This window comes from Hyperolius riggenbachi, chromosome 5 (genome assembly GCF_040937935.1).
Source record: "Hyperolius riggenbachi isolate aHypRig1 chromosome 5, aHypRig1.pri, whole genome shotgun sequence".
Taxonomy (NCBI): domain Eukaryota; kingdom Metazoa; phylum Chordata; class Amphibia; order Anura; family Hyperoliidae; genus Hyperolius; species Hyperolius riggenbachi.
In genome coordinates, this window is record NC_090650.1 from 344,230,636 (window position 1) to 344,258,179 (window position 27,544).

At 46.4% G+C, this 27,544-nt stretch overlaps 1 protein-coding gene across 2 annotated transcripts in view; it reads left to right on the top strand.

The window, feature by feature from the left end:
- Positions 1–14,205: 14,205 nt before the first annotated feature.
- Positions 14,206–27,544, top strand: part of LYN (LYN proto-oncogene, Src family tyrosine kinase) — a 218,183-nt gene continuing 204,844 nt past the window's right edge. Inside the window, exon 1 of one of the 2 annotated variants that reach the window (XM_068237399.1) lies at positions 14,206–14,312. The gene's annotated coding sequence lies outside the window, so the exon portion shown is untranslated. Of the gene's footprint in view, positions 14,325–27,544 lie in introns of both variants that reach the window. The other variant, XM_068237400.1, reaches the window with a different exon arrangement.

The following is a 27,544-nucleotide window of genomic DNA, read 5'->3' on the forward strand; positions in this document are numbered from 1 at the left end:
AGGTGTGGATGGGACTGCACATGTAAGATGTGCAGGGCCGGCGCTACCATAGAGGCAAAGGGGGCATTTGACGTGGGGCTCGACCTCTGCTGAGGCTCCAGCAGCGCCGACAGCAGAAAAGAAAAAGTAACCACTTGGTTACACTTGATAAAGGCCGCAGGCCGAAACGTCGTGTGTTTTATCTTTGGCTATGGGATAATAAATCAAGCATTTGCATAAAATCCAGGTGGAGACCCAGTTACTTTTTCTTTTCTGCTGTGGACGTTTACACCTAATGTGGATCTAGGTGCAGACTGGTCGACTCCCTGGTGCATAAATTATCAGGCGGTAGAGCTGGGGGTGAGTTTTTTCTTTTGTGTGCTCCAGCAGCGCCGACCCTGCTACATTCTCTTCCGGGGCCCTATGCGGGCAGTGCAGTAAGTAACCGAACCTGCTGGCAGAGGGAGAGTCATGATCTATATACATACCTCCTCCAAGTGGTTCGTTTCCAGCGTCTGTCTCCTCCAAATGATTCGGTTCGACGAAGCTTGCCCCAGGGCCCCTGGGCTTTCGGAGGGGCACATTAAAGAGGCATGGATGAAAACACAAAGTTGGAAGAATTGACTCATTACATGAAAAGCAAAATAGTTTAAGCCTTTATTTGTTATAATTTTGATGATTATGGCTTACAGCGTATGAAAACCCCTAAATCTGCGACCATAAGAATATTGTGTAAAGGTTTGATATTCTAGGCTCAAAGTGTCAGACTCTAATCAGCTACCGTAATTAATTCAAAACACCTACAAAGTGTCTTATTTCAAATATTAGTTTCACCTTTTAAGTTGAATTACTGAAATAAATGGACTATTGCATGATATTCTAATTTTCTGAGTTTCACCTGTGAGGCAGCCTCCATATTCTTCTCACTCCAGGGGCCATATGCAATTCACTTTTTCACCTGACTTTTCTCCCAGGAGATCATTTTCATCTTCGATTAAAATAACTTTTCAGCACTTTTCAACTAAAAAAGTACCAAAAGTAGGTGAAAAGGTACTGTTAAAATTATTTTGAATATTTTCTTGTTTTCTGGTGGCTTAAAGAGAACCCTAGGTGGGGTTCTAACAATGAAATCTGCATACAAAAGCTGGGTCTGCCTATAAAGCCCAGCCTCCTGTATAGGCAGACCCAGCCTCTGTTGCTATCCAGATCCCCCTTAAGCCCCTACTGCGCTCTGCGATCACCCATAAATCACAGCCGCGCTGTGCGGGCTGTGTTTACCTCTGTATTGTCAGTCTCGGCTCTCCCCCGCCTCCTGCATAGCTCCGGCCCCTGCCCGCGTCCCTTCCCTCCAATCAGCAGGAGGGAAGGGACGCGGGCGGGGACCGGAGCTATGCAGGAGGCGGGGGGAGCAGCAGACTGACAGTACAGAGATAAACACAGCCCACTGTGACACGCTGCGTGTCGGCAGCACGGCTGTGATTTATGGGGCATCGCAGAGCGCAGGGGGAGCTTAGGGGGGGATCTGGATAGCAACAGAGGCTGGGCAGTATAGGCAGACCCAGCCTCTGTATGTGGATTTCATTGTCAGAACCCCACCTCGGGTTCTCTTTAAAAGGCATTTTATTAACCAGTTTAAAAATATCACCTAGGAGAAAACTCAGGTGAAAAAGTGAATTGCATATGGCCCCTGTTGTCCTTTAGGCAGGGAACACATTTGTCTTTCAGTTTTCTGCACGTGTATTGCTGTATGCGTTTTCTGCACACCATGGGGCCATATGCAATTCACTTTTTCTCCTGAGTTTTCTCCTAGGAGATAATTTTTCATCTTCAATTTAACATATCTTTCTAGCACTTTGTAATTGAAAAAGTACCAAAAAGTAGGAGAAACAATACTGTAAAAATTATTTTTAGTATTTGTTTGCTTACTGGCAATTTAAAAGGCATTTCATTTACACATTGTGAAAATATCACCTAGGAGAAAAAAAAAGTGAATTGCATTTGGCCCCATGTGTGTTTATATGTAGAAAAACGTGTGTGTTTTTTACATCAGCTATTATTGCTAGAGAAAGCTGACAAAATATATAGAAATATCCAGCAGAATGTTAGTTCTGCGCAGTGGTGTTCCTACCATTGGGCACAGGGGGGGTGGCGCCCCGTGTGACTGACAGCCAGGGGGGTGTCGCCACGACCCCCCTTTGCAGAGCAGGAGGGGAAGAGCAGCACTAGAAGGTAGTATAGTGGCCCCCCAGAGTAGCTAGTATAGTGCTCCCCGCAGTATAGCTAGAAGGAGAGGTGACAGGGACAGCGGCCGGGAGGGGGGACATATCCCCCCCCTCACCTGGGTCCACTCCTTCTGCCTCTCTTCCCCACCAAAATACGGCCAGCGGGGGCATCGGGCACCAAACAGGCAGGGCGGTAAGGCAGAGAAGAGGCACGTGACGGTGACGCAGTGTTCCAGCAGCTGGAAAGCGGAAGTGTAGTGCGTATTCTCCACCTGCCCGCCCTGCCTGTTTGGTGCCCGCTGCCCCCGCTGGCCGCATTTTGGAGGGAAAGAGAGGCAGAAGAAGTGGACCCAGGTGAGGGGGGGGATATGTCCCCCCTCCCCGCCGCTGTCTCTGTCACCCCTCCTTCTAGCTATACTGCGGGGAGCACTATACTAGCTACTCTGGGGGGCCACTATACTAGCTACACTGGGGTGGCCACTATACGAGCTACACTGGGGGGGGGGGGCACTATACTAGCTACAATGGGGGCACTATACTAGCTACTCTGGGGGGCCACTATACTAGCTACACTGGGGTGGCCACTATACTAGCTACACTGGGGGGGGGGGAGGCACTATTCTAGCTACAATTGGGGCCACTATACTAGCTACACTGGGGGGGGGGCTCTATACTAGCTACACTGGGGAGTCACTATACTAGCTACACTAGGGAGGCTACTATACTAGCCACAATGGGGGCCACTATACTAGCTACACTGGGGGGCCACTATACTAGCTACACTGGGGGGACTATACTAGCTACACTTGGGGCCACTATACTAGCTACACTGGGAGCCACTATGGGGGCCACTATACTACCTACACTGGGGGCAGCTATACGGGGGGGGTCACTACACTAGCTAAACTGGGGGCCACTTTACTAGCTACCTTGGGGCCACTATACTAACTACACTGGGGGCCACTATACTAGCTACACTGGGGGGCACTATACTAGCTACACTGGGGGCAACTATATTACCTACACTGAGGGCAACTATACTAGCTATACTGGAGCAGTGGTGGCGCCAGGGGGGTGCATTGGGTGCTGAAGCACCCCCTAAAATTCTCCAAGCACCCCCCAGCGTGAACTGACTTTCGGCGTTTAATAGACGCCGTGTCAGTTCACTGACAGCAGCAGCCCGCAGCTCTGACAGCGGCAGAGCAGGGCTACAGTAAAATGGCATCTGAAGCCCTGCTCTGGAGACTTTGAGTCTGTAGTGCAGGGCTTCGGGCGCCATTTTCCTGTAGCCCTGCTCTCAGCGCGGGAGTTGCTGGCTGGCTGCAGAAGATTGTGGGAGCTGCGCGCCGGACAGAGGCCGGGACAGGAGGTCTGCTGCTGCTTCAGGTGAGTAAATGTTTTTTTTTAATTCATATTAGCAGGTGTATCGACTGTTCTGGCCAGGTCTGCTACATGATTGAAGTGTTTTTTGGCCAGGTCGGCCACATGATTGCATGTATTTTCTGGTCAAATCTTATACATGATTGCATGTATTTTCTAGTCAAATCTTCCACATGATTGCATGTATTTTCTGGTCAAATCTGCCGACATGATTGCATGTATTTTCTGGCCAGGTCTGCTACATGATTGCATGTATTTTCTGGTCAAATCTGCCGACATGATTGCATGTATTTTCTGGCCAGGTCTGCTACATGATTGAAGTGTTTTCTGGCCAGGTATGCCACATGATTGCATGTATTTTCTGGTCAAATCTTCCACATGATTGCATGTATTTTCTGGTCAAATCTGCCGACATGATTGCATGTATTTTCTGGCCAGGTCTGCTACATGATTGCATGTATTTTCTGGTCAAATCTGCCGACATGATTGCATGTATTTTCTGGCCAGGTCTGCTACATGATTGAAGTGTTTTCTGGCCAGGTATGCCACATGATTGCATGTATTTTCTGGCCAAATCTTCCACATGATTGCATGTATTTTCTGGTCAAATCTGCCGACATGATTGCATGTATTTTCTGGCCAGGTCTGCTACATGATTGAAGTGTTTTCTGGCCAGGTATGCCACATGATTGCATGTATTTTCTGGTCAAATCTTCCACATGATTGCATGTATTTTCTGGTCAAATCTGCTGACATGATTGCATGTAGTTTCTGGGCAAATCTGCCGACATGATTGCATATATTTTCTGGGCAAATCCGCCGACATGATTGCACGTTTTTTTTGGGCAAATCTGCCGACATGAATACACGTATTTTCTGGGCAAATCTGCCGACATGATTGAACTATTTTCTGGTCAAATCTGCCGACATCATTGAACGTAATTTCTGGGCAAATCTGCTCACTAATAGTCCCCCCTTCCTTTTTTTTTTCCTCCTCCCCCCCCCCCCCCCCCGTTTTTTCACTACGATTTTTACTCTTATAACAATCCCCACACAGCCCCTCACCCCCTCTCCCAATATACCTCTAACCCCAGGCATTGTTTACCCATTATTCATGTTAACATAACTATACACCAAAAATCATCAGCACACATATACATTGGTCTAAGGACACCGCTATCTGTCTCTGTCTTTACTCCTATCTGTTTATTGCCTGAGGAAGCGGGAACATACCCGTGAAACGCGTTGCACTGTTTGTTTTGGGGTATATTAATTAACCTGTTGTCATAAAACTGACGGTTACTTGTCTGCTTCGGGGAGGCGAGTCCACCACCACCTCCTGAGGGATATTAAGCCTTTTAGAACCTTTTATCCTGCTGGCGCCTCTGTTTACTCTTACATTAGTTAGTGCTTTAAACTTCCTCGATCAACTACTCCAAGTAGTAGAAACTGGTTTTCCCCATCGGCTATGTTGGGTGGTGTAGGTGTTGGTAGTGTGTGTATTTTTTTTTATTAGCCACCACTCATTCTCAATAAATTACTAGATACAAATTAACAGACTAATGCTCTATATCAGCTGATTTATGACTGTTCTTTCCTTACAGGAGGGAAATAAATGATATGCAAATGTGGAGCTCAAAGGTGCCTATGCTCATAAATGAAGGACTCTGACCCAAGAAATTCCCGGTCTATTTACATGAGCGTTGCTGTTTGCAAGCTGACACTGGCAGGACCATGCTCTCTGGCACTTGTTAACCACTCTAATGCCATTGTAAATAATTACCAGCTGCTAACCTTCTGTATCCATAAAGCATGAGGTCGGTGGAGGTGAGGTCATTTCCTGTACAGTACGTCCCCTACTTACAAACGATTGGAGTTATGGTTCATACATACAAACATACAAACTAAGTTGTCTTCTGGTACAACATATACAGTACTGTTTTTATTACATATTTTTATTGCTATTACATGTTACAGTATTCTTTAAACTGTTGTAAGTAGTGAAAAACACATTAAAAACAACAACAACAAAATTATTTAGCCTAAATGTCCCAATCCAAAAGTAAGTTATCCGGATCTAAATCATTTATTCACACATCACTACATATAACACAACTCAACTTACAAATCACCTCCCAGAATGGAACCTGTTTGTAAGTAGGGGACCACCTGTATGAGGTTAAAGTGTACTACCCGAGGCGGTAATAAGAAAATATAAATTACCTAAGAAGAAGCCTGCATTAGTATGACTGCAGTAAGCTGGGGTGGGAGTTTCTTGTCCACAAGTGGCTCTGTGCTACTGCAGAGGCCAGCCGTGGTTGTGTGGGTGCAGCACAACTGTACGTGTGCATGAGAAGCAGCATGGACACGATCATCAAGAGTGTTCCGGACTGAGGGTCCAGAAAACTTGAAGCAAACATGCAGCAAATGAAAGGCGCATCATGCTGACTTCCCTTCACTATCAGAAAATGTTCAGCGGTAACATTTATATCAGCTCAGGTCAGACCTCGCAGGAACCAGTGGTGCCATGGTGCACCTGCCTACAGTAAAAAAAAAGTCTAACCAGAAATGTTATGATTACTGGACAGCAAACCAGAGAGTGTTTGCATCAATAGTGAGACCAAGACAGAATGCTGTGCAATAGTGTTTATTCGGAGGCACTATCGTGCAAAAACATGCATACCACAGTTTCATGCAAATACTATGCAAACCACATGCACAATCACTACATACAAGGTAAGTACAGGGAAACCACAATATAATGACAAACTGGTGCCGTTTTAATTTAAGAGATGGGAGATTGAATTAGCACAGCATAAGCCGTCCTCCTTCTTATTTTTGTCTTCAGCTGGGTCTGTGTTATATGAAGATTCATGTAGGATGTTCTCTTTTAAATTCATCAAGCGCAGACGGCATGCTAATTTTGTCTCCCACAGCTCCTAATTCTCATCTTGGTTGAAAAGCAGCCTGTTCCATCAGGTTGTTTCCTCTCTCCTGGGCCCATAAACTGTTGCCATTTGATTTAAGAGATGAGATAGCTAGCCTGGTGCTGCTTTCTTATCTTATCTTGTGAGTTAACAGCAGATCTCTGACAGAGGATAAATTGCACACAGACACCATGCTTTGGTTTCTCTCAGAAACACACACTGTTCTGTTCTCTTTTCTTTTCTTTTTATTCTTTGCTGTCTGAGTAAACTTTATTTAACACAAACAGCACACACACAGAAACCCCAGTGAAGCTTTCTTTCTAAAGATATACACAGTGTATATACAAACAAGCAATAGTACAGGAGGGAGCAGGCAAGAGCAAAGTCAGGGTGGAATGCAGAGTATGGTAACAGGTTATCAGGTACTAGAGCAGATCAGGGATAACAGTCAGGAAACGGGTTTGACTCAAAACTCGACTCCAAACAAAGTTGTGCCAACTAGATGGAGGAAAGGCAATCTTTATATTGGCAGTGCATTAGCACCAAACAGGATGCAGCTTGTGGTGTGTGATCCTGCTGAAAGTGCTTTTGGAACAACACATAGACAAGCCAGGGAGCTGTAGGTTTCCAATGGTGAGTGAAAGGCCACTCGCTGGAGTACAGGGCAAATCCAGGGCAGTCAGGATAGAGCCACCTGCTGGTGGGCAGTGGAAGTCTATGATAGCCAAAGTCAATACTGCCACCAGCAGGCAGAACATGGCAAGACATGATTGCTAACAAAATGGTAGTGGGACAAGGAAAATTGTATTCAAAATAAGTAGTTCAAAATGTTACTTTTCTTACTTATTTTTAGTGCTTTCTTTCTAAATAGGTACTGAAAAAGTATTTAGTAGATGAGGAGATGATGATGAGGATGAGGGAGCACAGTTTTGCAAGACACAACACTATACCCACACATCTCCGAGGAGGAGGCCACTGCAGAGATGATTAAGTTACCTGGAGGAAATCCACTGGCTGTGGTGCTCCATACTGTTCTGTATCCTCCTGACACTTCCTGTTTCACAGCGGGAGTTCCGGCCATGAAGCAGGAAGAGTCGGAGTGCGAAGCACCATGGCAAAAAGATATCATCCAGGTAAAGTAACCCTCTTTGTGGCAGCCCCTCCTCAGACACAAGAGTGTCGCATCTTGTGAAATTGTGCTTGCCTATCCTTAATTGAAAAAGATTAAAAAAAGATCCGATAGGAAGTTCATGAACAAAGTCAACTGAATCAGGGCCCATGTATCTGCACAAGGAGGTGGGATCTGTGCATAAGAAGCAGTTGCAAGACTTTCATTTTGTAACAAGGAGCTGAAGGCAGGAGAGGTTCTTAACCTGTATGGATAGGTGCACAGCTGCAGGCAAGCGGAACCTCAGAATGTTCCTTATTTATCTTTTCTAAAAAAAATTCTGTTTCACTGGTAATATGTAGTGTATACTAATCAACACAACTACTTTCAGAATTTGCCTTTCTTAGGCCTTTTCTCTCCAAGCAGCTGAAGGTGGTGAAATTGTTGCCTGTCAGCTGCTCTCATCCACCAGCTGGGTGCTTGCTAGCACTCGGAACAGGCGGTGGACAGCCCCCCACATGTGGTTGCATATGAGCAAACCTGAGGCATGGTGTTACCGAATGCTGAAACTCCGCTGACTGCATGTAATTGCAGTCGCATGGCGCTTGTGGCCAGCAGCCGGGCTATTTAACTGCTAAACAAACTGGCAGTTCAGCCATCTGTGGAAATGAGGCCTTAAAGTGTACCCAAGGTGATATGCGACATGATGAGATAAACGTGTATGTACCGTGCAAAACATATTAATAACCAGGCTGTTTTAGTAGTTTTATTTTGTTGCCTGAAAGAGTTGAGTTAATATTTAGGTATGGAAGTGACAGCTTCTCTCCTGGAATATAGTAGACATCACTGATAAGCAAATTACAGCCATAAAGGTTTCCCTGGCAGAAAACAACTTTTGAGGGCAGGGAAGATTAAAAAAAAAAAAAAAAGGTCAGTACGTTGCATATTTTAACCCTGAGACACTTAATAGGCTGCCACTTAGCAGAGACAACTAAATATTAATTCTACTTAAACATTAAATATCAAAAAGTCATTTTTAGAAGTAGGAGGATAAATACAATTGTTTATCTCAACAGTTTATTTTTACCTCTGGTTCACTTTGATGTTGGGTTCAGTTGAACTTCAAGACTTCAATAAACAACAGGAAATGTCTCTATACTAGAAAAAGTAAAACATGTACCAAATCATGTGAGCTTGGAGGTGATGATTTTCTGGAAATACTTTAGGAATGTGCATAACTAGGTACAACTTTGAAAAGCCACTTGTTCACCTTTGCTGGAATTTCCCAGCTGAATGACTTCCTGTTTCAGTAATGCAGCTCTGTGCTTATGAGAATGGAAGTGAAATTGTGCACAAGACGTAACTGAGCTGATATGTAATGTATGCATGTGGAGGTAGTCTTGTATGTATAAGCAAGATACCATTTATGCTGTGGTGTCTAATGTACACTAATGTACAGAAACATTCATAGGAAATATAGGACACATACTAATAAGTATATGAATTTAAAAATGATTTGAAATATTAAATATAATGTTTAATCGTTTGATGAAAAATAAATGCTTATTTTCAATTTCAGGTTAGTGACCTAGTAAACACCTCGTGGAACAGTTCTAAGAGGCCGACAGCTTTTGATTAGTCATCTCCTAATGGGGGATTCTCACTATTACCTTTTATACCTTTATTCTTCACAAAAACACTCCCTATAAAGAATCTATACCAAGATGTTTGCCAGTCTCTCTACTTTGCATACTATTGTGGCAGTCAAACGGAGGAAGGTCAAATCAGTAAGTGCTTTTGTAAATAAAGAAAAAACTAAGAATCCCCCACTAGGAGATGCACTAGTCCAAAACCTGAAATATTGTGACAACCACGTAGGAAAAATTTAATTTATAGTTCATTTTTCTCTGGATTAGATGTACATTTATATGTATATCTTAGATTTATATGTATGTATTTTAGATATGTTCTCAGTCTTTCAGGATAGTTGTCTGTTAATATTTACTCAGACACTACTGTGGTTCCCCTGTAAGTACAACTATTCCTTCCTCGTTGCTAAGCGATGCTCAGTGGCTGAACTATTATGCAATATCCTGAAAATGTTCAAAGTAGAAACCACAGTGGTCACTCTGTTACTGGTTAGGCGCTCCTATGTTATACCAGCTCATATCCAGTGTTTAGCTATTTTTATACAAAAATCAAGGACTAGGATTGCTAACATTTTTTAAATGTAGAATACATGTGTACACATGCATATAAGATGTACATTTGTTGCAGAGAAAATGCACTATAAATTACTTTTTTCCTATGTACCTGTCACTTTCAGTATGTATTAGTAATCCGATAGCTCTGAACCTCTTACCAACAGGTTTTGAACAAGTGCATCTCTTAAAATGAGATTCTAATAATTTCCTTCATTGTTTTAAAAAAATTAACGAAAACCTGACAATCTCCCACAATGAGACCAAGGAGACAAAAGGCTGAGGGTAAGAAGCTCAGTGACCTACATAGGAAATAAGTTGTTTACTGTGCCTTTTACTCTCGGACAAATGCATATCTTTTCATATACAGTATACAGCAGAGTCTCAGTAAACCAGCACCAACGGGGATCGGCTGATGTCAGATAAGTGAGCTTTCTAGTTGCTTGAGACTAAATGTTAAAAATAGGCCTAGCTAAAACTATATAGACAATAATATACCTCACTCACATATACTGTATATATACCATGAACTCTATCTTCAATGTTAAAATGCAGTAATTGGAAATATCTTAACCTTGGCGGAACCCAGTCATTAACCACTTGAGCCCCAGAGGATTATACCCCCTAGTGACCAGGCCATTGTTTACAATTCGGCACGTCACAATTTTAATTGTTTATTGCTCGGCCGTATAATTTATCACCCAAATTAATTTCACCTCCTTTTCTTCTCACAAATAGAGCTTTCTTTTGGTGGTACTTGATTCTTGCTGCTATTTTTATATTTTATTATTTTAATAAAAAAAAAAGAAAATGTTGTTAAGAAAAAAACACACAGTTAATTGGCTTCCCCCTAAACTGGCCTAGGCTACGAAACAAACTCTACACAATAAATACATAGACATATGCCTATAGTAGGGATTAGATTGTGAGCCCCTCTGAGGGACAGTTAAGTGACAAGGCAATACTCTGTATAAGAGCTGTGTAAGATGTCAGCACTATATAAATACTTAAATAAATAATTACCTTCATAAAACAGCCTGACAGGGCTGATCATTGGCTGGCAGGCTGATCTCTGGGGCCCGCTGCGTAAAATGATGGGAGCTCACCCTTCGTACGAGCAAAAGCTCCTGACAAATCTCGTTCCTCACAAGATGACGTATTTATGTATTGCGGAGGAATAATAGAGCCGTGGACGCGCCGCCATTCGGGGTTAGGCGGTCCCGAAGGAGTTTAGCACAGAAGAGGCCACAAACAACCTAAGAAGTTGGTCCTCACCACTGTGAGTACTGCCAGCTATTTGTTCTGGTTGGTTGAGACTGCTGGTCAGTTGAGTTCCAGATAACCGTGACTATACTGGAAAAAAATTTATATATATATATATATACTCATATAGATATGTACAGTATTTATATTGTACAGTTTCACACAACCTCCCCCCTTCAGCCTCGTAGTATTACCATTTTCCCCACAGGGCCATCTTTCTTCAGTAAAGCCATGTGCTCCCAGCAGTGGCATGATCCACCAGCTCCAGCCATGCGGATTGCACAGGGGAGCACTAGCCCCAGTTTTATATTAACCTTTTATAGCACAGTAGTCTTCTGATCCCATATGCCTTATTCTCCCTCAGCTCAAAACCACACAGCCATGTCCTGTTGCACGTACAGTTTTGAAGTTATATCATAGTAGTGCCATACTGACATCAGGACAAGGTGTGTTGATGTGAGTCAAGAAAACTGAGCGGAACAGACACCGAACTAGTCTACTCGGCTCTGTGCCAAATGGAGTGTCGCAAGTGGGACTGTTATGTATCTGTACGGTTCATTCTTCCTTCTCAGTGGTGACCTACCCAGTGGAATCCTCCCCCCCCCCCCCCTCCATCCCAAAACATTAATAGAGAAAGTAAAATTGGGCCTTAATTAAAAGGAAAATAAAGCCCTGTGGGAGTAACTTGAGTAAAATAAAATACACTAAAATATAGGGAATTACAGCAAATAAGACAATGTTATTAAATAGTCGAGTGATGTAACTGAACAAAGGGGTAGCAGCAAGTCTTTAAGCTTTATATACTCATTGCCTAGATGAAATTAAAAAATCATATCTTTAGAGATGGTCTGCTGTAGGAGCATTCAGCCATATTTAAATGGGGCTTTTTTTAATCTGTGGAGTTTAATTAACTAAAAAAATGTATGCAGTTAATAGTGGTCAACTGGCAATGCCTGGGCAGCAGCATTGGTTAGGGGGTGCAGTGGTTATACCTGACAGTATCACTGTCATTTTATTTGCTCAAAGGCTTTCATAAAACAGACAATACCAGTACAGGGAATAATTAAAATAAGGAGTAATGTGAAAAATACATGTTTGCAAAGGCTTGCAAAGTCTGATTACATCATTATTAATGATTTACGTCATGTTTGGTAGCGCCCAATACAGATGTGGTGTACAACATAAAAGTGATGGTAACTAATACGGACACTGGCCCAAATTCAATTAACTTTTACTAATGAGTTATCTCCTAGGAGATCATTTTCATCTTCTCTTTAAAAGAACTTTTGCACATTTTACAATTGAAAAAGTACCATAATGTTGGCAGGCAGGATGTGCCCTCGGCGCCGCTCCGCAGGCTCCCGTTGGTCTCCGGTGGCCGACCCGACTTGGCCAGGCCGGGCTTCTTCTGCGCTCCAATCTGCGTTTCACGTGGGTGCGATGACGTCATCGGACGTCCTCCGGGCTGTACTGCGCAGGCCCCAGGTAAGTGGATTTTGATTTTTTTCCCCTAAGCCTGAACCTTCCCTTTAAGAAGGACACAAAGATCCTTTCCGGCCGAAGCAATACTAGGTCTGGAGGAGAACGAGGAGTGTAGAGAAGTAAAAGAACTTGGAGTCAGGTGGGGCGGTGCATGACGAAGGGGAGGTCTATGATAGATGGTTGAAGGATATAAAAGGAACTTCGAAGAAACTGTTAGCAGGGGTAGGATAATGCGGTACGATTTGACAGGAATGTTAGGATGGAATGCATGTGGATGATGTGGATGCATGTGAATGTTTTGAACGGTGTGAGTGCCAGGTTGGTTGGTTTGGTGAAATCTGCCTACATGGGTAATATAATTTCTGTGGGGTGCGGTTGTATTGTATGAGAGGCACCTATGTATGAGTTTAAATGTACTGTGGCAAGTGGCAACTAAATATACATTGTGCAATCAAATAACTATTTTAAGTAAACCTTGAAATATATAACGAAACATATTCCTATTTCAAACGGACAATGATGCAAATTTATAGCCAGACATAAGGAGCTCTTCGATGAAGCCTTTGTGTCCAGTCTGGTAGCAGTGATATAAAGCTGAGTTCAAAAAAACAAAACGAAAAAAAAAATACTATTAAAAATAAATCACTGTGCTTCAGAGGTTACTGGGATGTTATTGATATTTATTGCCACATCAGTGAGGATGACTAAGATTATAGTGGGAAAATAATCAGTTCTGTTTTACTCATGTTAAGTTTTAGGAAGCGAGAGGACACAAAGATGCAGCAGAAAGATAGTCAGGAACATGAGGTAGTCAGGTGTAGAAGTCTTTAGCTGAGAAATAAGTGTATCTTCTGCAGAGAACTGGTACTAATATCCTAATTTAATATCCTAACTTGCTTGCTACCTTAGATAGTGGGTATGCATGGGTAGATTAGGGAAAATTAGGACTCACGAGGCCCAAGTAAGTAAAACTGCATTTTTTTCTGCCCTCGGGAGTCCTTTAAGACAGAGCTCCTAAACCCTGTCCTCGTGGCCCACCAAAAGTACGTGTTTTGCAGAAAATCACAAACATGCACAGGTGAGGTAATTAGTGTCAGCAGAGCTGATTAACTACCTCTGTGGATTTCCACAAAACATGCACTGTTGGTGGGCCTTGAGGACAGGGTTGGGGAACACTGCTTTAAGATACACCGGTGGATAGTGGGCTTGAGGAGGAGCTAGAGTTTATATAAGAGACATTGGCCTCAATTCACTAAGCTTATCTCCTGTCTTTAATAACTCTTCTAGAGTTGTTACCATGGTGATAAGGCATGTAGTATTCAGGAAACATTTTACCTCAGGCAAGCCTAAAGCAGGGGCGTAACAATAGGGCCTGCAAGCCCTTCAATCGCAGAAGGGCCCGGGTAGAGGGGATCACGTGGGGGGGGCCGGGTGGAGGGGCCGTCTGCTCCTGTAACTAACACACAAGCGGGCACCTGTCACTGTAACTTCAGCTCGCTGTGTACCAGCCGCAGGGCAGGGGGTGGGCACTAGGACACAGCGGACATCAAGTCCTGCAGACTTCGGGCAGTGTTTCTTTCATTCACTGCTCCGCCCCCTCATGCACGTGGTGGTTCCGTCCTGTGAAGGAAGAAGACCACCAGATTACGACAGCGTGCCTGCCTGTCTGTGCCTGAGATGAAAGGGAAGACTGAGACAGAGGGCTCACACAGGCTGCCTGCAGAAAGATGGGTGCTTCCTGGATCATACTGTATGTATCTGTGTGAGTATATTACGCGTGTGTGTGTGTGTGTGTGTATTTGTGTAAGGGGGGCAGTGTATGTGTGTAAGGGGGGGGGGGGGGGCTGTGTGTGTGTATGTATTTGTGTAAGGGGGGCTGTGTGCGTGTGTGTGTGTGTGTGTGTGTGTGTGTGTGTGTGTGTGTGTGTGTGTGTGTGTGTGTGTGTGTGTGTGTAAGGGAGGGATGTGTGTGTGTATTTGTGTAAGGGGGGCTGTGTGTGTGTGTATGTATTTGTGTAAGGGGGGCTGTGTGTGTGTAAGGGGGGGCTGTGTTTGTGTATTTGTGTAAGGGAGGCTGTGTGTGTGTGTATGTAAGGGGGGGTTGTGTGTGTGTATGTATTTGTGTAAGGGGGGCTGTGTGCGTGTGTGAGTGTGTAAGGGGGGCTGTGTGTGTGTTTGTGTAAGGGGGGCTGTGTGTGTGTGTGTAAGGGGGGCTGTGTGTGTGTGTGTGTGTGTGTGTGTAAGGGGGGCTGTGTGTGTGTGTGTGCGTGTGTGTGTGTGTGTGTGTGTAAGGGGGGCTGTGTGTGTGTGTGTGTGTGTGTGTGTGTGTGTGTGTGTGTGTGTGTGTGTGTGTAAGGGGGGCTGTGTGTGTGTATGTGTGTAAGGGGGCTGTGTGTGTGTGTGTGTGTATTTGTGTAAGGGGGCTGTGTGTGTGCATTTGTGTAAGGGGGGCTGTGTGTGTGTGTATATGTGAAAGGGGGGCTGTGTGTGTGTGTGTAAGGGGGGCTGTGTGTGTGTGTGTGTGTGTGTGTGTGTGTGTGTGTGTGTAAGGGGGCTGTGTGTGTGTGTGTATTTGTGTAAGGGGTGTGTGTGTGTGTGTGTGTGTGTGTGTGTGTGTGTGTGTGTGTGTGTGTGTGTGTGTGTGTGTGTGTGTGTGTGTGTGTGTGTGTAAGGGGGGCTGTGTGTGTGTGTGTGTGTGTGTGTGTGTGTGTGTAAGGGGGCTGTGTGTGTGTGTGTATTTGTGTAAGGGGGCTGTGTGTGTGTGTGGGGGGGGGGTGTGTGTGTGTGTGTGTGTAAGGGGGGCTGTGTGTGTGTGTGTATTTGTGTAAGGGGGCTGTGTGTGTGTGTGTAAGGGGGGCTGTGTGTGTGTGTAAGGGGGCTGTGTGTGTGTGTGTGTATTTGTGTAAGGGGGCTGTGTGTGTGTGTATTTGTGTAAGGGGGGCTGTGTGTGTGTGTATATGTGTAAGGGGGGGCTGTGTGTGTGTATTTGTCTAAGGGGGGCTGTGTATGTGTGTGTGTGTGTGTGTGTGTGTGTGTGTGTGTGTGTGTGTGTGTATGTGTGTAAGGGTGGCTGTGTGTATTGGTGGTGTGTGTTTCTTGTTTGTGTGTGTGGGGGGGAGGGGGCTGTGTGTGTGTGTTTCCTGTGCGTGTGTGTGTGTGTGTGTGTAAGGGGGGGGGGGGTTGTGGTGTGTGTCGGGGGGTGTTTGTGTGTGTGGTGTTGTGTGTGAGAGTGTTTTGTGTGTGTGTGTGCACAGCCACTACATTCAATGTGTATATACAGATACGCTCATCCTTACCGCTTCTCCCTCATACCCCTGCCCCCCTCCGTTTGAATGAGACACCTACGTTGCACACTACCGCACATGCGCAGGCCCGGTGGCAAGCCTTGTTGAACGCATTTCAGTGGCTGGTAATGCTCTTAACGTGCCTTCACAAGCCTCATATGCAGAATGTTCCAGGCCATAGAAGCGTAGTCAAGGAGGCGTACCATGAGGCCTGCGCATGCTCATTAGTGTGCGACTTAGGTGACTCACACAAACTAACATGGTCTTTTTCATACAAATGAAGGGGGGTGGTGGTAAATGGGAGGAATGTTTAAGATGAGGACATCTGCACACTAGTGGTGCTCAGCAGAGCTCGAATATTCGAGTAGCTCGAATATTCGAGCTCTTTTTCAGCTATTCGAGCTCGGTATTCGAGCTCCGAATAGCTGTAGCTATTCGAATGGGCTATCCGAGTACACTCGAATAGCCCATTCACTATTCGAGCTATTCGAGCGAACCGGCGCTATTCGAGCTCGGTACCGAGCTCGAATAGCGTCATAGCCCAGATTGATGTCCTTAGAGCCAATCAGAGGGCTCCCAGGCCCTCTGACGGCAGCCAATCACAGAGGGGGACCCTGGCCAGCCCCTACCTTATAAATAGCGGCCGCCATGTTAGGTTTTTCCATGCTTGCCTGAGACTTGTACAGAGAGAGAGTTGCTCCTTTGTGCTTTGGCTTAGCAAGTGCTCTATTGTGGTCATTTACCTAGCGTTTTTGCTCACCTACACCTGCCATATACACCTATATTGTTGTTAGTTAGATAGACATTGTATTTTAGTTAGTGGCTTGTGTGTTACATTAGAGAACTGCAGGCAGCTGCTGCAAGCTTACAGGTTTAGGCCTCAGGGGGGCCTTGCCTCTGTGGGCAGCTGTCCTCTGTTTATTTCTCTCATCTATACCAGTATTTCTGCTGTCCTTTACTAATAGTATTGTAGTTATACTGTACTAGGAGTAGGACACTTACTGACTGTCACTGTTTATAGGCTACTAGCTAGCTCCTGCGTGTGTGCACTCACTCACTGTCTGTGTGTACACACACTCTATTTCCTTCTGATTACTGATTGATTATTGTTAGTTGTACTTACTTACTACTTACTTACTCTTACTGTACCCGTAGGGACACTCACTGTCACTGTTCATATAGGCTACTAGCTCCTGCGTGTGCGCACTCACTGTCTGAGTGTACACACACAACACACACTCTATTTCCTTCTGATCGCTGATTGATTATTGTAATTAGTTAGTTCTACTTACTGTTACTACTTACTTACTCTTACTGTACTAGGAGTCTAGGACACTCAGTCACTGTGTTCATAGGCTACTAGCTCCTGCCTGCGTGCACTCACTGTCTGAGTGTACACACACCCACACTCCATTTCCTTCTGATCGCTGATTGATTATTGTAATTAGTTAGTTCTACTTACTGGTGTTACTACTTACTCTTACTGTACTAGGAGTCTAGGACACTCAGTCACTGTGTTCATAGGCTACTAGCTCCTGCGTGCGTGCACTCACTGTCTGAGTGTACACACACCCACACTCCATTTCCTTCTGATCGCTGATTGATTATTGTAATTAGTTAGTTCTACTTACTGTTATTACTTACTCTTACTGTACTAGGAGTCTAGGACACTCAGTCACTGTGTTCATAGGCTACTAGCTCCTGCGTGCGTGCGTGCACTCACTGTCTGAGTGTACACACACCCACACTCCATTTCCTTCTGATCGCTGATTGATTATTGTAATTAGTTAGTTCTACTTACTGTTACTACTTACTCTTACTGTACTAGGAGTCTAGGACACTCAGTCACTGTGTTCATAGGCTACTAGCTCCTGCCTGCGTGCACTCACTGTCTGAGTGTACACACACCCACACTCCATTTCCTTCTGATCGCTGATTGATTATTGTAATTAGTTAGTTCTACTTACTGGTGTTACTACTTACTCTTACTGTACTAGGAGTCTAGGACACTCAGTCACTGTGTTCATAGGCTACTAGCTCCTGCGTGCGTGCGTGCACTCACTGTCTGAGTGTACACACACCCACACTCCATTTCCTTCTGATCGCTGATTGATTATTGTAATTAGTTAGTTCTACTTACTGTTATTACTTACTCTTACTGTACTAGGAGTCTAGGACACTCAGTCACTGTGTTCATAGGCTACTAGCTCCTGCCTGCGTGCACTCACTGTCTGAGTGTACACACACCCACACTCCATTTCCTTCTGATCGCTGATTGATTATTGTAATTAGTTAGTTCTACTTACTGGTGTTACTACTTACTCTTACTGTACTAGGAGTCTAGGACACTCAGTCACTGTGTTCATAGGCTACTAGCTCCTGCGTGCGTGCGTGCACTCACTGTCTGAGTGTACACACACCCACACTCCATTTCCTTCTGATCGCTGATTGATTATTGTAATTAGTTAGTTCTACTTACTGTTATTACTTACTCTTACTGTACTAGGAGTCTAGGACACTCAGTCACTGTGTTCATAGGCTACTAGCTCCTGCGTGCACTCACTGTCTGAGTGTACACACACCCACACTCCATTTCCTTCTGATCGCTGATTGATTATTGTAATTAGTTAGTTCTACTTACTGTTACTACTTACTCTTACTGTACTAGGAGTCTAGGACACTCAGTCACTGTGTTCATACATAGGCTACTAGCTCCTGCGTGCGTGCACTCACTGTCTGAGTGTACACACACCCACACTCCATTTCCTTCTGATCGCTGATTGATTATTGTAATTAGTTAGTTCTACTTACTGTTATTACTTACTCTTACTGTACTAGGAGTCTAGGACACTCAGTCACTGTGTTCATAGGCTACTAGCTCCTGCGTGCGTGCGTGCACTCACTGTCTGAGTGTACACACACCCACACTCCATTTCCTTCTGATCGCTGATTGATTATTGTAATTAGTTAGTTCTACTTACTGGTGTTACTACTTACTCTTACTGTACTAGGAGTCTAGGACACTCAGTCACTGTGTTCATAGGCTACTAGCTCCTGCGTGCGTGCACTCACTGTCTGAGTGTACACACACCCACACTCCATTTCCTTCTGATCGCTGATTGATTATTGTAATTAGTTAGTTCTACTTACTGTTATTACTTACTCTTACTGTACTAGGAGTCTAGGACACTCAGTCACTGTGTTCATAGGCTACTAGCTCCTGCGTGCGTGCGTGCACTCACTGTCTGAGTGTACACACACCCACACTCCATTTCCTTCTGATCGCTGATTGATTATTGTAATTAGTTAGTTCTACTTACTGTTACTACTTACTCTTACTGTACTAGGAGTCTAGGACTCTCAGTCACTGTGTTCATAGGCTACTAGCTCCTGCATGCGTGCACTCACTGTCTGAGTGTACACACACCCACACTCCATTTCCTTCTGATCGCTGATTGATTATTGTAATTAGTTAGTTCTACTTACTGTTATTACTTACTCTTACTGTACTAGGAGTCTAGGACACTCAGTCACTGTGTTCATAGGCTACTAGCTCCTGCGTGCGTGCACTCACTGTCTGAGTGTACACACACCACCCACACTCTATTTCCTTCTGATCGCTGATTGATTATCGTAATTAGTTAGTTCTACTTACTGTTACTACTTACTCTTACTGTACTAGGAGTCTAGGACACTCAGTCACTGTGTTCATAGGCTACTAGCTCCTGCGTGCGTGCACTCACTGTCTGAGTGTACACACACCACCCACACTCTATTTCCTTCTGATCGCTGATTGATTATTGTAATTAGTTAGTTCTACTTACTGTTACTACTTACTCTTACTGTACTAGGAGTCTAGGACACTCAGTCACTGTGTTCATAGGCTACTAGCTCCTGCGTGCGTGCACTCACTGTCTGAGTGTACACACACTAAATTTACTTGTGATTACTACTGATTATTGTAACTGCTAGTTGTACTTCCTGACTGTTACTACTTACTTACTGTACTAGGGGACACTCACTCAGTCACCTCACCAACCAACCCACTCCATTAAAGTACCCCACTTTTCACCCGCCCTTTTAAAAAACTTTTGTCTATACGCCCAAAACATTGAAGATGTCTGGAAGTGGCAGCCAGCGCGGTTTGGGCAAGGGGAAGGGCAGCAAGGGAATCAGGAGGAGAGGGAGCAGCATTGTGGCAAGCCGCGGCCGCGGGCGCGCCACCATGCACAGTTCCGCAGCAGCAGCAGCAGCGTCAGTGGCTAACATTCCTCCCATAGCCACTGGCCGTGGACGCCTTGGGCGCCGCCCAGCAGGAGCATCTGCAACTCACGCTGCAGAGACACAGCAGCAGCAGCGTGTAGCACCTGCTCCGATTTTCCTCCAGCCGGGTCGGAAACGTCCCATTGAGGAAAAGGATGCAGACACTGTGGTGCAACTCATGACGGAGGATGAGCAGCCCGCCATCAGCTCTGCATCCGAGGCCTCCACCCTCACCACCACCACCACCACCCCTGTTCGCAGCAGCCGCCCAGCAGGGTCTGGGGAGGAGGCCAGTTCACCGTCAGTCGCCGACCTGTCATTCAGCACTCTTTTGACCCCAGGCATGATGAGTCAATTGTCTGCTGTTGTTGGCGATTTTGAGGAGGAGATGCTGATGGGCACTTTGGGGGATGAGGGATTGGACAGCAAGACTGTGGCGACAGTCAAGCAGCCCATCCATGCATCAGGAGAGGAGTTTGGGGGGTCATCATCCCAGCAGGACATGTTTCAGGAGGGGGAGGATGATGGTGATGACCCGGTGACAGACAGAGACTGGGTGCCACCACCTCCAGGGGATGTCGTCCTCAGCAGCTCGGAGGAGGAGGAGGATGCGCTTGTGGGCCTTGCAAGGAGGCGCATCATTGCAAGCATTGGCAGCGTCCCACAGCCTGCTGGTGTCTCAGGCTCAGCAGCAGCAGCAGCAGCATCAGCCAGTACCACCACCAGCCGCACCCAAGCCCCCCCCCCAACCACCACAGGGAGACAGGCAGCAGCGCTTCCATGCCGTAGGGGGATGTTTCTGTCACCAATCTGGCGCTTTTTCACCATGCCCACTGTGTACAGCAAGTACGCCACTTGCAACCACTGTCAGCGGAAGTTGAGCAGAGGTGCAGACCCCTTAAAGTTCAGCACCAGCTCGCTCATCAACCACCTTGCGGCTAAACATTTCCACCAGCATGAGGAGTTCCAGAGGCTGAAGGCATCTGGTGCTGGCAGTGGCACCACACCCATCACTGCACAGCCTTCAGCAGCAGCAGCAGCAACAGCAGCCACCCACCCTCCTGCTCCTCCAGCAGCACCAGCAGGAGTGCGGAAACGCACTGCTCCTCCCCCCTCTGCAACTCCTGCCGCCGACACTGAGGCCTGTTCTGGCAGCCAGTCCTCAGTGGCCTCCTCCGCTGTGTCTGCTGATTCCCGTGTCAGCAAAAGGCCACGCCAGAGCCTTTTGAGCGAGTCCTTCCAGGGGGTGGTTAGGGCTCTGCCTCCCAGCAGCCGTCGCGTGCGGCAGCTGAACGGCTTGCTGGCACGGGCCATGTGCTCCCAACTCCTGCCGTACACGCTCGTGCAGGAGGGGAGCGACATGCGGGCGCTGCTTGCTTGTGCAGCCCCAGACTGGCAGCTCCCCAGCAGACACTTCTTCGCCCGCAAGGCCATTCCTGCACTGCACCGCTTTGTGATGGCCAATGTGCAGCGAGGGCTGGAGCACGCGGTTGGTGAAAGGGTCCACGTCACCATGGACTCCTGGAGCAGCCGCTTCGGGACAGGCCGCTACCTGTCCTTCACTGTCCACTGGGTCAGCTTGGTGGAAGGGGGTGAGGATGGGAGAGCAGCAGCGGGCACAGCAGCAGCAGCAGCAACACAGTGGGTGGTGCCACCCCGCAGGGTCAGGGGAACTGCAGCGGGTTCCTCCGATCCTCTGCCATCCTCCGCCACACCTGGCCAAACCCCCCGCCTCAGCAGCAGCGTGAAGGCCCGCCACTGCCAAGCGCTGCTGCACTTGGTCAGCCTTGGCAAGACCAAGCTGACGGCAGCCCACGTGTTGGCCAAACTCCAGAAGCAGGAGAGGATTTGGCTGACCCCCAGAGGCCTCAGAGTCGGAGAGGTGGTGTCCGACAATGGGGCCAATCTGGTTGCTGCCATAGACAGGGGAAACCTGACCCACATCCCCTGTCTTGCCCACGTGCTGAACCTGGTGGTGCAGAAGTTCCTGCGCACCTACCAGGGGATGGGCGAACTGCTGGAAACGGCAAGGAATGTTGTGCGTCACTTCCGGCGCTCGGCTGCAGCCTGTGCGAGCCTGGAAGACGTGCAAAAGGAGCTGGATCTGCCACGCCATCGGCTGATCCTTGACGTTCCGACTCGCTGGAACTCCACCCTGGCGATGTTGGAGCGTCTGGTTGAACAGAGGCACGCTGTCAAACAGTACCTTGCCCTGGCCACTGTTTCCGCAGCTCAGAGAAGGGACAAGACCAGCAACATCCCGTCCATCGTCCCCGATGATGACTGGAGGCACATGCAGCAGGTGTGCTTAGTGCTGGCTCCCTTCCTGCAGGCCACAAACATGGTGAGCAGGGACCATGCTATGGTCTGCGAGTGGGTGCCCCTGGTTTCTCTGCTGAACAGGGCCCTCGATGGTTTGCTGGAACAGGGAGCGGCAGCCTTGGACCAGCAGGAGCGGCAACCAGCTGCGCAGTCCACCTCTGAGGGGGAGGAGGAGGAGGACTTGGTGGAGGTCCCTGACCTGGCTGCTGATGAGGGGGATCAGCACAGCGCAGCTGAGTTGGTGCGGGGGTGGAGAGAGGATGAGGCGGCAGAGGAGGAGGATGAGGACAGCACTGACGTCGATGTGCCAGCAGACGTGGCCCGCCTCTTCCCAATGGCAGCGCACATGCTGACGTGCCTGCGCAGGGACCCCAGGGTGATCCAGATGAAGCAGAGGGAGGACATCTGGATCAGCATGATGTTGGACCCACGCCTCAAGGGGAAGTTGAGCCAGTTCCTGCCGCCTGCAGGAGGAGACCCAGCGCAACAAATAAGGAGCTTGCAGCAGGCCCTTGTTGAGCGCTTGGAGGAAGCCTTCCCCCAGCCTTCCACCCCCACTGTCCAGCAGCCAGCACAGAGGCAGCAGCAGGTGCCTGCATCCAGCAGCAGCAAGCGCCCCACAGACCTGCTGTCTCTCAGCCACGAGCTCTACAGGACTGTAGAGGCTCCGGCAGCAGTGACTAGAGAGGAGATGCATGCAGCAGCATCCTCCTCCGGTCACAGCCAGCGCCTGACCCGCATGGTGGCTGACTACATGGGGTCGTACAGCGGGCTTGACAGCGATGCCCCTGTTGATCCCATGGAGTATTGGGTCAAGCGCATGGAGATCTGGAGCGAGCTAGCGCAGTACGCCCTGGAAGTGCTGTCCTGCCCCCCTTCCAGCGTGCTGTCCGAGCGCTGCTTCAGTGCAGCTGGTGGCGTGGTCACCGAGAAACGCTCACGTCTGTCTCACAAGTCTGTGGACAGACTGACGTTTCTGAAGATGAACCAGGCGTGGGTGGAAGGCGAGTTCCTGGCCCCTGTTGTCGGCGAGAGGGGGACATGAACTGGCTGCCGGAACCATCGTTAATGTGCCTTACCACCCTTTACCACCTCCTGGCTCCTGCTCACTAAGCCAGCCTGGTTCACTTTGACTATTATGTCGCCTGCAGCCACACATTTTACACCTACAGTGGGCTGCTGTGTACTGCCCTTCTGCTGTCTGTCTGTGTTTCCCACTGCCAGGGTACACAGAATTACCTTCTTCTGCTGCCACTCTGCCACCAGCTATTACGTCAAACAATAGCTATATTGGTTGCAAAACCAAAACCAAACAAACCATTAAAAAAAAAAAAGGTTTAATTTTTCTGAGGTGCCCGGGTTGAAAACTGTGTTGTCCCAGTTGTGTATTGGACACAATGTGGGCTGCACGACCGCTGTCTGGGACCTCCTGTTGTGTTTATTTACGGCCCTGGTATCACCGCTAGGTACCAGGGCTATTATGTCACGCTGCCTACCTGCTGCCACACTCACACTACTCCTCCATTCCTCCTGCTGCTGCTGTCTGTCTGTGTTTCCCACTGCCAGGGTACACAGAATTACCTTCTGCTGCCACACTGCCACCAGCTATTACGTCAAACAATAGCTGCTCACATAATTACTCCTCCATTCCTCCTCCTGCTGCTGCTGCTGTCTGTCTGTGTTTCCCACCGCCAGGGTACACAGATTTACCTTCTGCTGCCACTCTGCCACCAGCTATTACGTCAAACAATAGCTATATATCTGTGTAATTGGTTGTAAAACCAAAACTACAAAACCATTACAAAAAAAGGTTTAATTTTTCTGAGGTGCCCGGGTTGAAAACTGTGTTGTCCCAGTTGTGTATTGGACACAATGTGGGCTGCACGACCGCTGTCTGGGACCTCCTGTTGTGTTTATTTACGGCCTGGTATCACCGCTAGGTACCAGGGCTATTATGTCACGCTGCCTACCTGCTGCCACACTCACACTACTCCTCCATTCCTCCTGCTGCTGCTTTCTGTCTGTGTTTCCCACTGCCAGGGTACACAGAATTACCTTCTGCTGCCACACTGCCACCAGCTATTACGTCAAACAATAGCTGCTCACATAATTACTCCTCCATTCCTCCTCCTGCTGCTGCTGCTGTCTGTCTGTGTTTCCCACCGCCAGGGTACACAGATTTACCTTCTGCTGCCACTCTGCCACCAGCTATTACGTCAAAAAATAGCTATATATCTGTGTAATTGGTTGTAAAACCAAAACTACAAAACCATTACAAAAAAAGGTTTAATTTTTCTGAGGTGCCCGGGTTGAAAACTGTGTTGTCCCAGTTGTGTATTGGACACAATGTGGGCTGCACGACCGCTGTCTGGGACCTCCTGTTGTGTTTATTTACAGCCCTGGCATCACCGCTAGGTACCAGGGCTATTATGTCACGCTGCCTGCCTCATTGACTGCATGCTGCCACACACTCATCCTCCTCCTCCTGCTGCTGAATTTACCTCCTGCTGTCTGTGTGTTTCCACTGCCAGGGAGCACATACAATGGCGCTTCCAACATGCGTGCGCCACCAGCTATTTGTTGTTACGCTCAAAAATAGCTGCATTTCTTTAAAAAAAAAAATGAAAAGAGAAATAAGTGAAGAAGAAGACGATATAGAAGAAGATGAAGAAGAAGAAGATGAAGAAGATGAAGAAGAAGATGAAGAAGATGAAGATGAAGAAGATGAAGAAGATGAAGATGAAGAAGAAGAAGAAGAAGATGAAGAAGATGAAGATGAAGAAGATGAAGAAGAAGATGAAGAAGATGAAGATGAAGAAGATGAAGAAGAAGATGAAGAAGATGAAGATGAAGAAGATGAAGAAGAAGATGAAGAAGATGAAGATGAAGAAGATGAAGAAGATGAAGAAGAAGATGAAGAAGATGAAGATGAAGAAGATGAAGAAGATGAAGAAGAAGATGAAGAAGATGAAGAAGAAGAAGAAGAAGAAGAAGAAGAAGATGAAGAAGAAGAAGAAGAAGAAGAAGAAGATATAGAAGAAGAAGAAGAAGATATAGAAGATAAAGAAGAAGAAGAAGAAGAAGTATATACAGTACTGAACAAAATTCTGGACACAACTTCTCTTTTCACCTTTTTTTTTTAAAGGAGCATCCCCACATAATCACTTGCTGTTGTTACTTGGAAAAAAATATGTTTCTTGCATCATTCACCCTCAAAACAAGTGTTGGGAAGCTATTTAAGGCCTATTCGAATAGTCAGCTCGAATAATGAGCTCGAATACCGACTCGAATAGTGAGCTCGAAGTCCGAGGTCGAATCGAATAGTAAAATTTATTCGACTCGAATATTCGACTGACCTCGAATAATTTACTATTCGAATTCGACCAAACTCGAATTTTAAAAAGGGGTATTTGAGCACCACTACTGCACACACATGCAGGTAGCCATCATTTTAGCAGGACACTTAGGCTCTGGCATCTTTCAAAGTGTACCTGTAATAGATTTATAGATGTATAGATTTATACTTACCTGGGGCTTCCTCAGCCCCCTGTAGTCTGTCTGCTTGATTGCTGTCCTCCTGGGCCACTCTGTTTTCTAGCAGTAAATTACCAGACTAGCCCAGTCGCACTCCACTGCGCATGCGTGGTCACGGCTGTGTATGTCCCCCAATTGTGCTCACACTGCCAGGAGCAATCTGCACATGTGCAGGCCACTAAACCTGTAATTGTGCTTGTACAGAGTGATCGTGGGTGCATGTGTATCCAGGACTGTGCAGGCACAGTGGAGTGCAACTGGGCTGGATCGTGGACTCCACTGCAGGAGGGCAGCAATCAAGCAGACAGACTACATGGGGCTGGAGAAAGCCCCAGGTAAGTATAAATCTATACGCTTATTTTATCTCAGATTTCCTTTAAAGGGATTTTTTTTTGGGGGGGGGGGGGGGGTTGAGGAGGGTGAAGGGGGGGCCCCATCCAAAGTTTTGCAGGGGGGCCCAGTGATTTCTAGTTACGCCCCTGGCCTAAAGTTAACTCTTCTGTCTTTAAATTAACTCTCCAATCCTTAAAATAACTCCAGAGTTAAAGACAGGCTGTTAATTAGCTGCGTGTGAAAATAACTACAGAGGAGGTAAATTAACTACAGAGGAGGTAAATTAACTACAGAGGAGGTAAATTAACTACAGGAGAGGTAACTTAAGGAATGAAGAGGTAAGATAACTCTCTCACGTGTGGAGGTAAGTTTTCTCTTGCTTTATTATCTCTAGCATGATCTTAGTGAATTGAGGCCATTGACCTCAATTCACTAAGCTTATCTCCTGTCTTTAATAACTCTTCTAGAGTTGTTACCATGGTGATAAGGCATGTAGTATTCAGGAAACATTTTACCTCAGGCAAACCTAAAGTTAACTCTTCTGTCTTTAAGTTAACTCTTTAATCCTTAAAATAACTCCAAAGTTAAAGACAGGCTGTTCATTAACTGCGTGTGAAAATAACTACAGAGGAGGTAACGTAACTACAGAGGAGGTAAATTAACTACAGAGGAGGTAAATTAACTACAGAAGAGGTAACTTATGGAATGAAGAGATAAAATAACTCTCTCACTGTGTGGAGGTAAGTTATCTCTTGCCTTATTATCTCCTGCATGATCTTAGTGAATTGAGGCCTCCTCTGTAGTTATTTTCACACGCAGTTAATAAACAGCCTGTCTTTAACTCTGGAGTTATTTTAAGGATTGAAGAGTTAACTTAAAGACAGAAGAGTTAACTTTAGGTTTGCCTGAGGTAAAATGTTTCCAGAATACTACATGCCTTATCACCATGGTGATAACTCTAGAAGAGTTATTAAAGACAGGAGATACGCTTAGTGAATTAAGGCCATTGTACAACCCTTGAGAGGGATGGAATGAAATCCAAGAAAGAGAAGGACCCTCAGCCATAGACCCTGAACAAGCATGCAGCAGATTAGGTGTTTCTGACATTATTGTCACGGTTGCTCGTAAACTACGCCAGTGCGAATCTACGCGTCGTAGTCCACAAGTACGCAACGTAGTTCATAGACGAAGTTTAAAAACTTTGCGTACGTATTTCCGCATAGTCGTAGTACCGCTATGCGAAGCT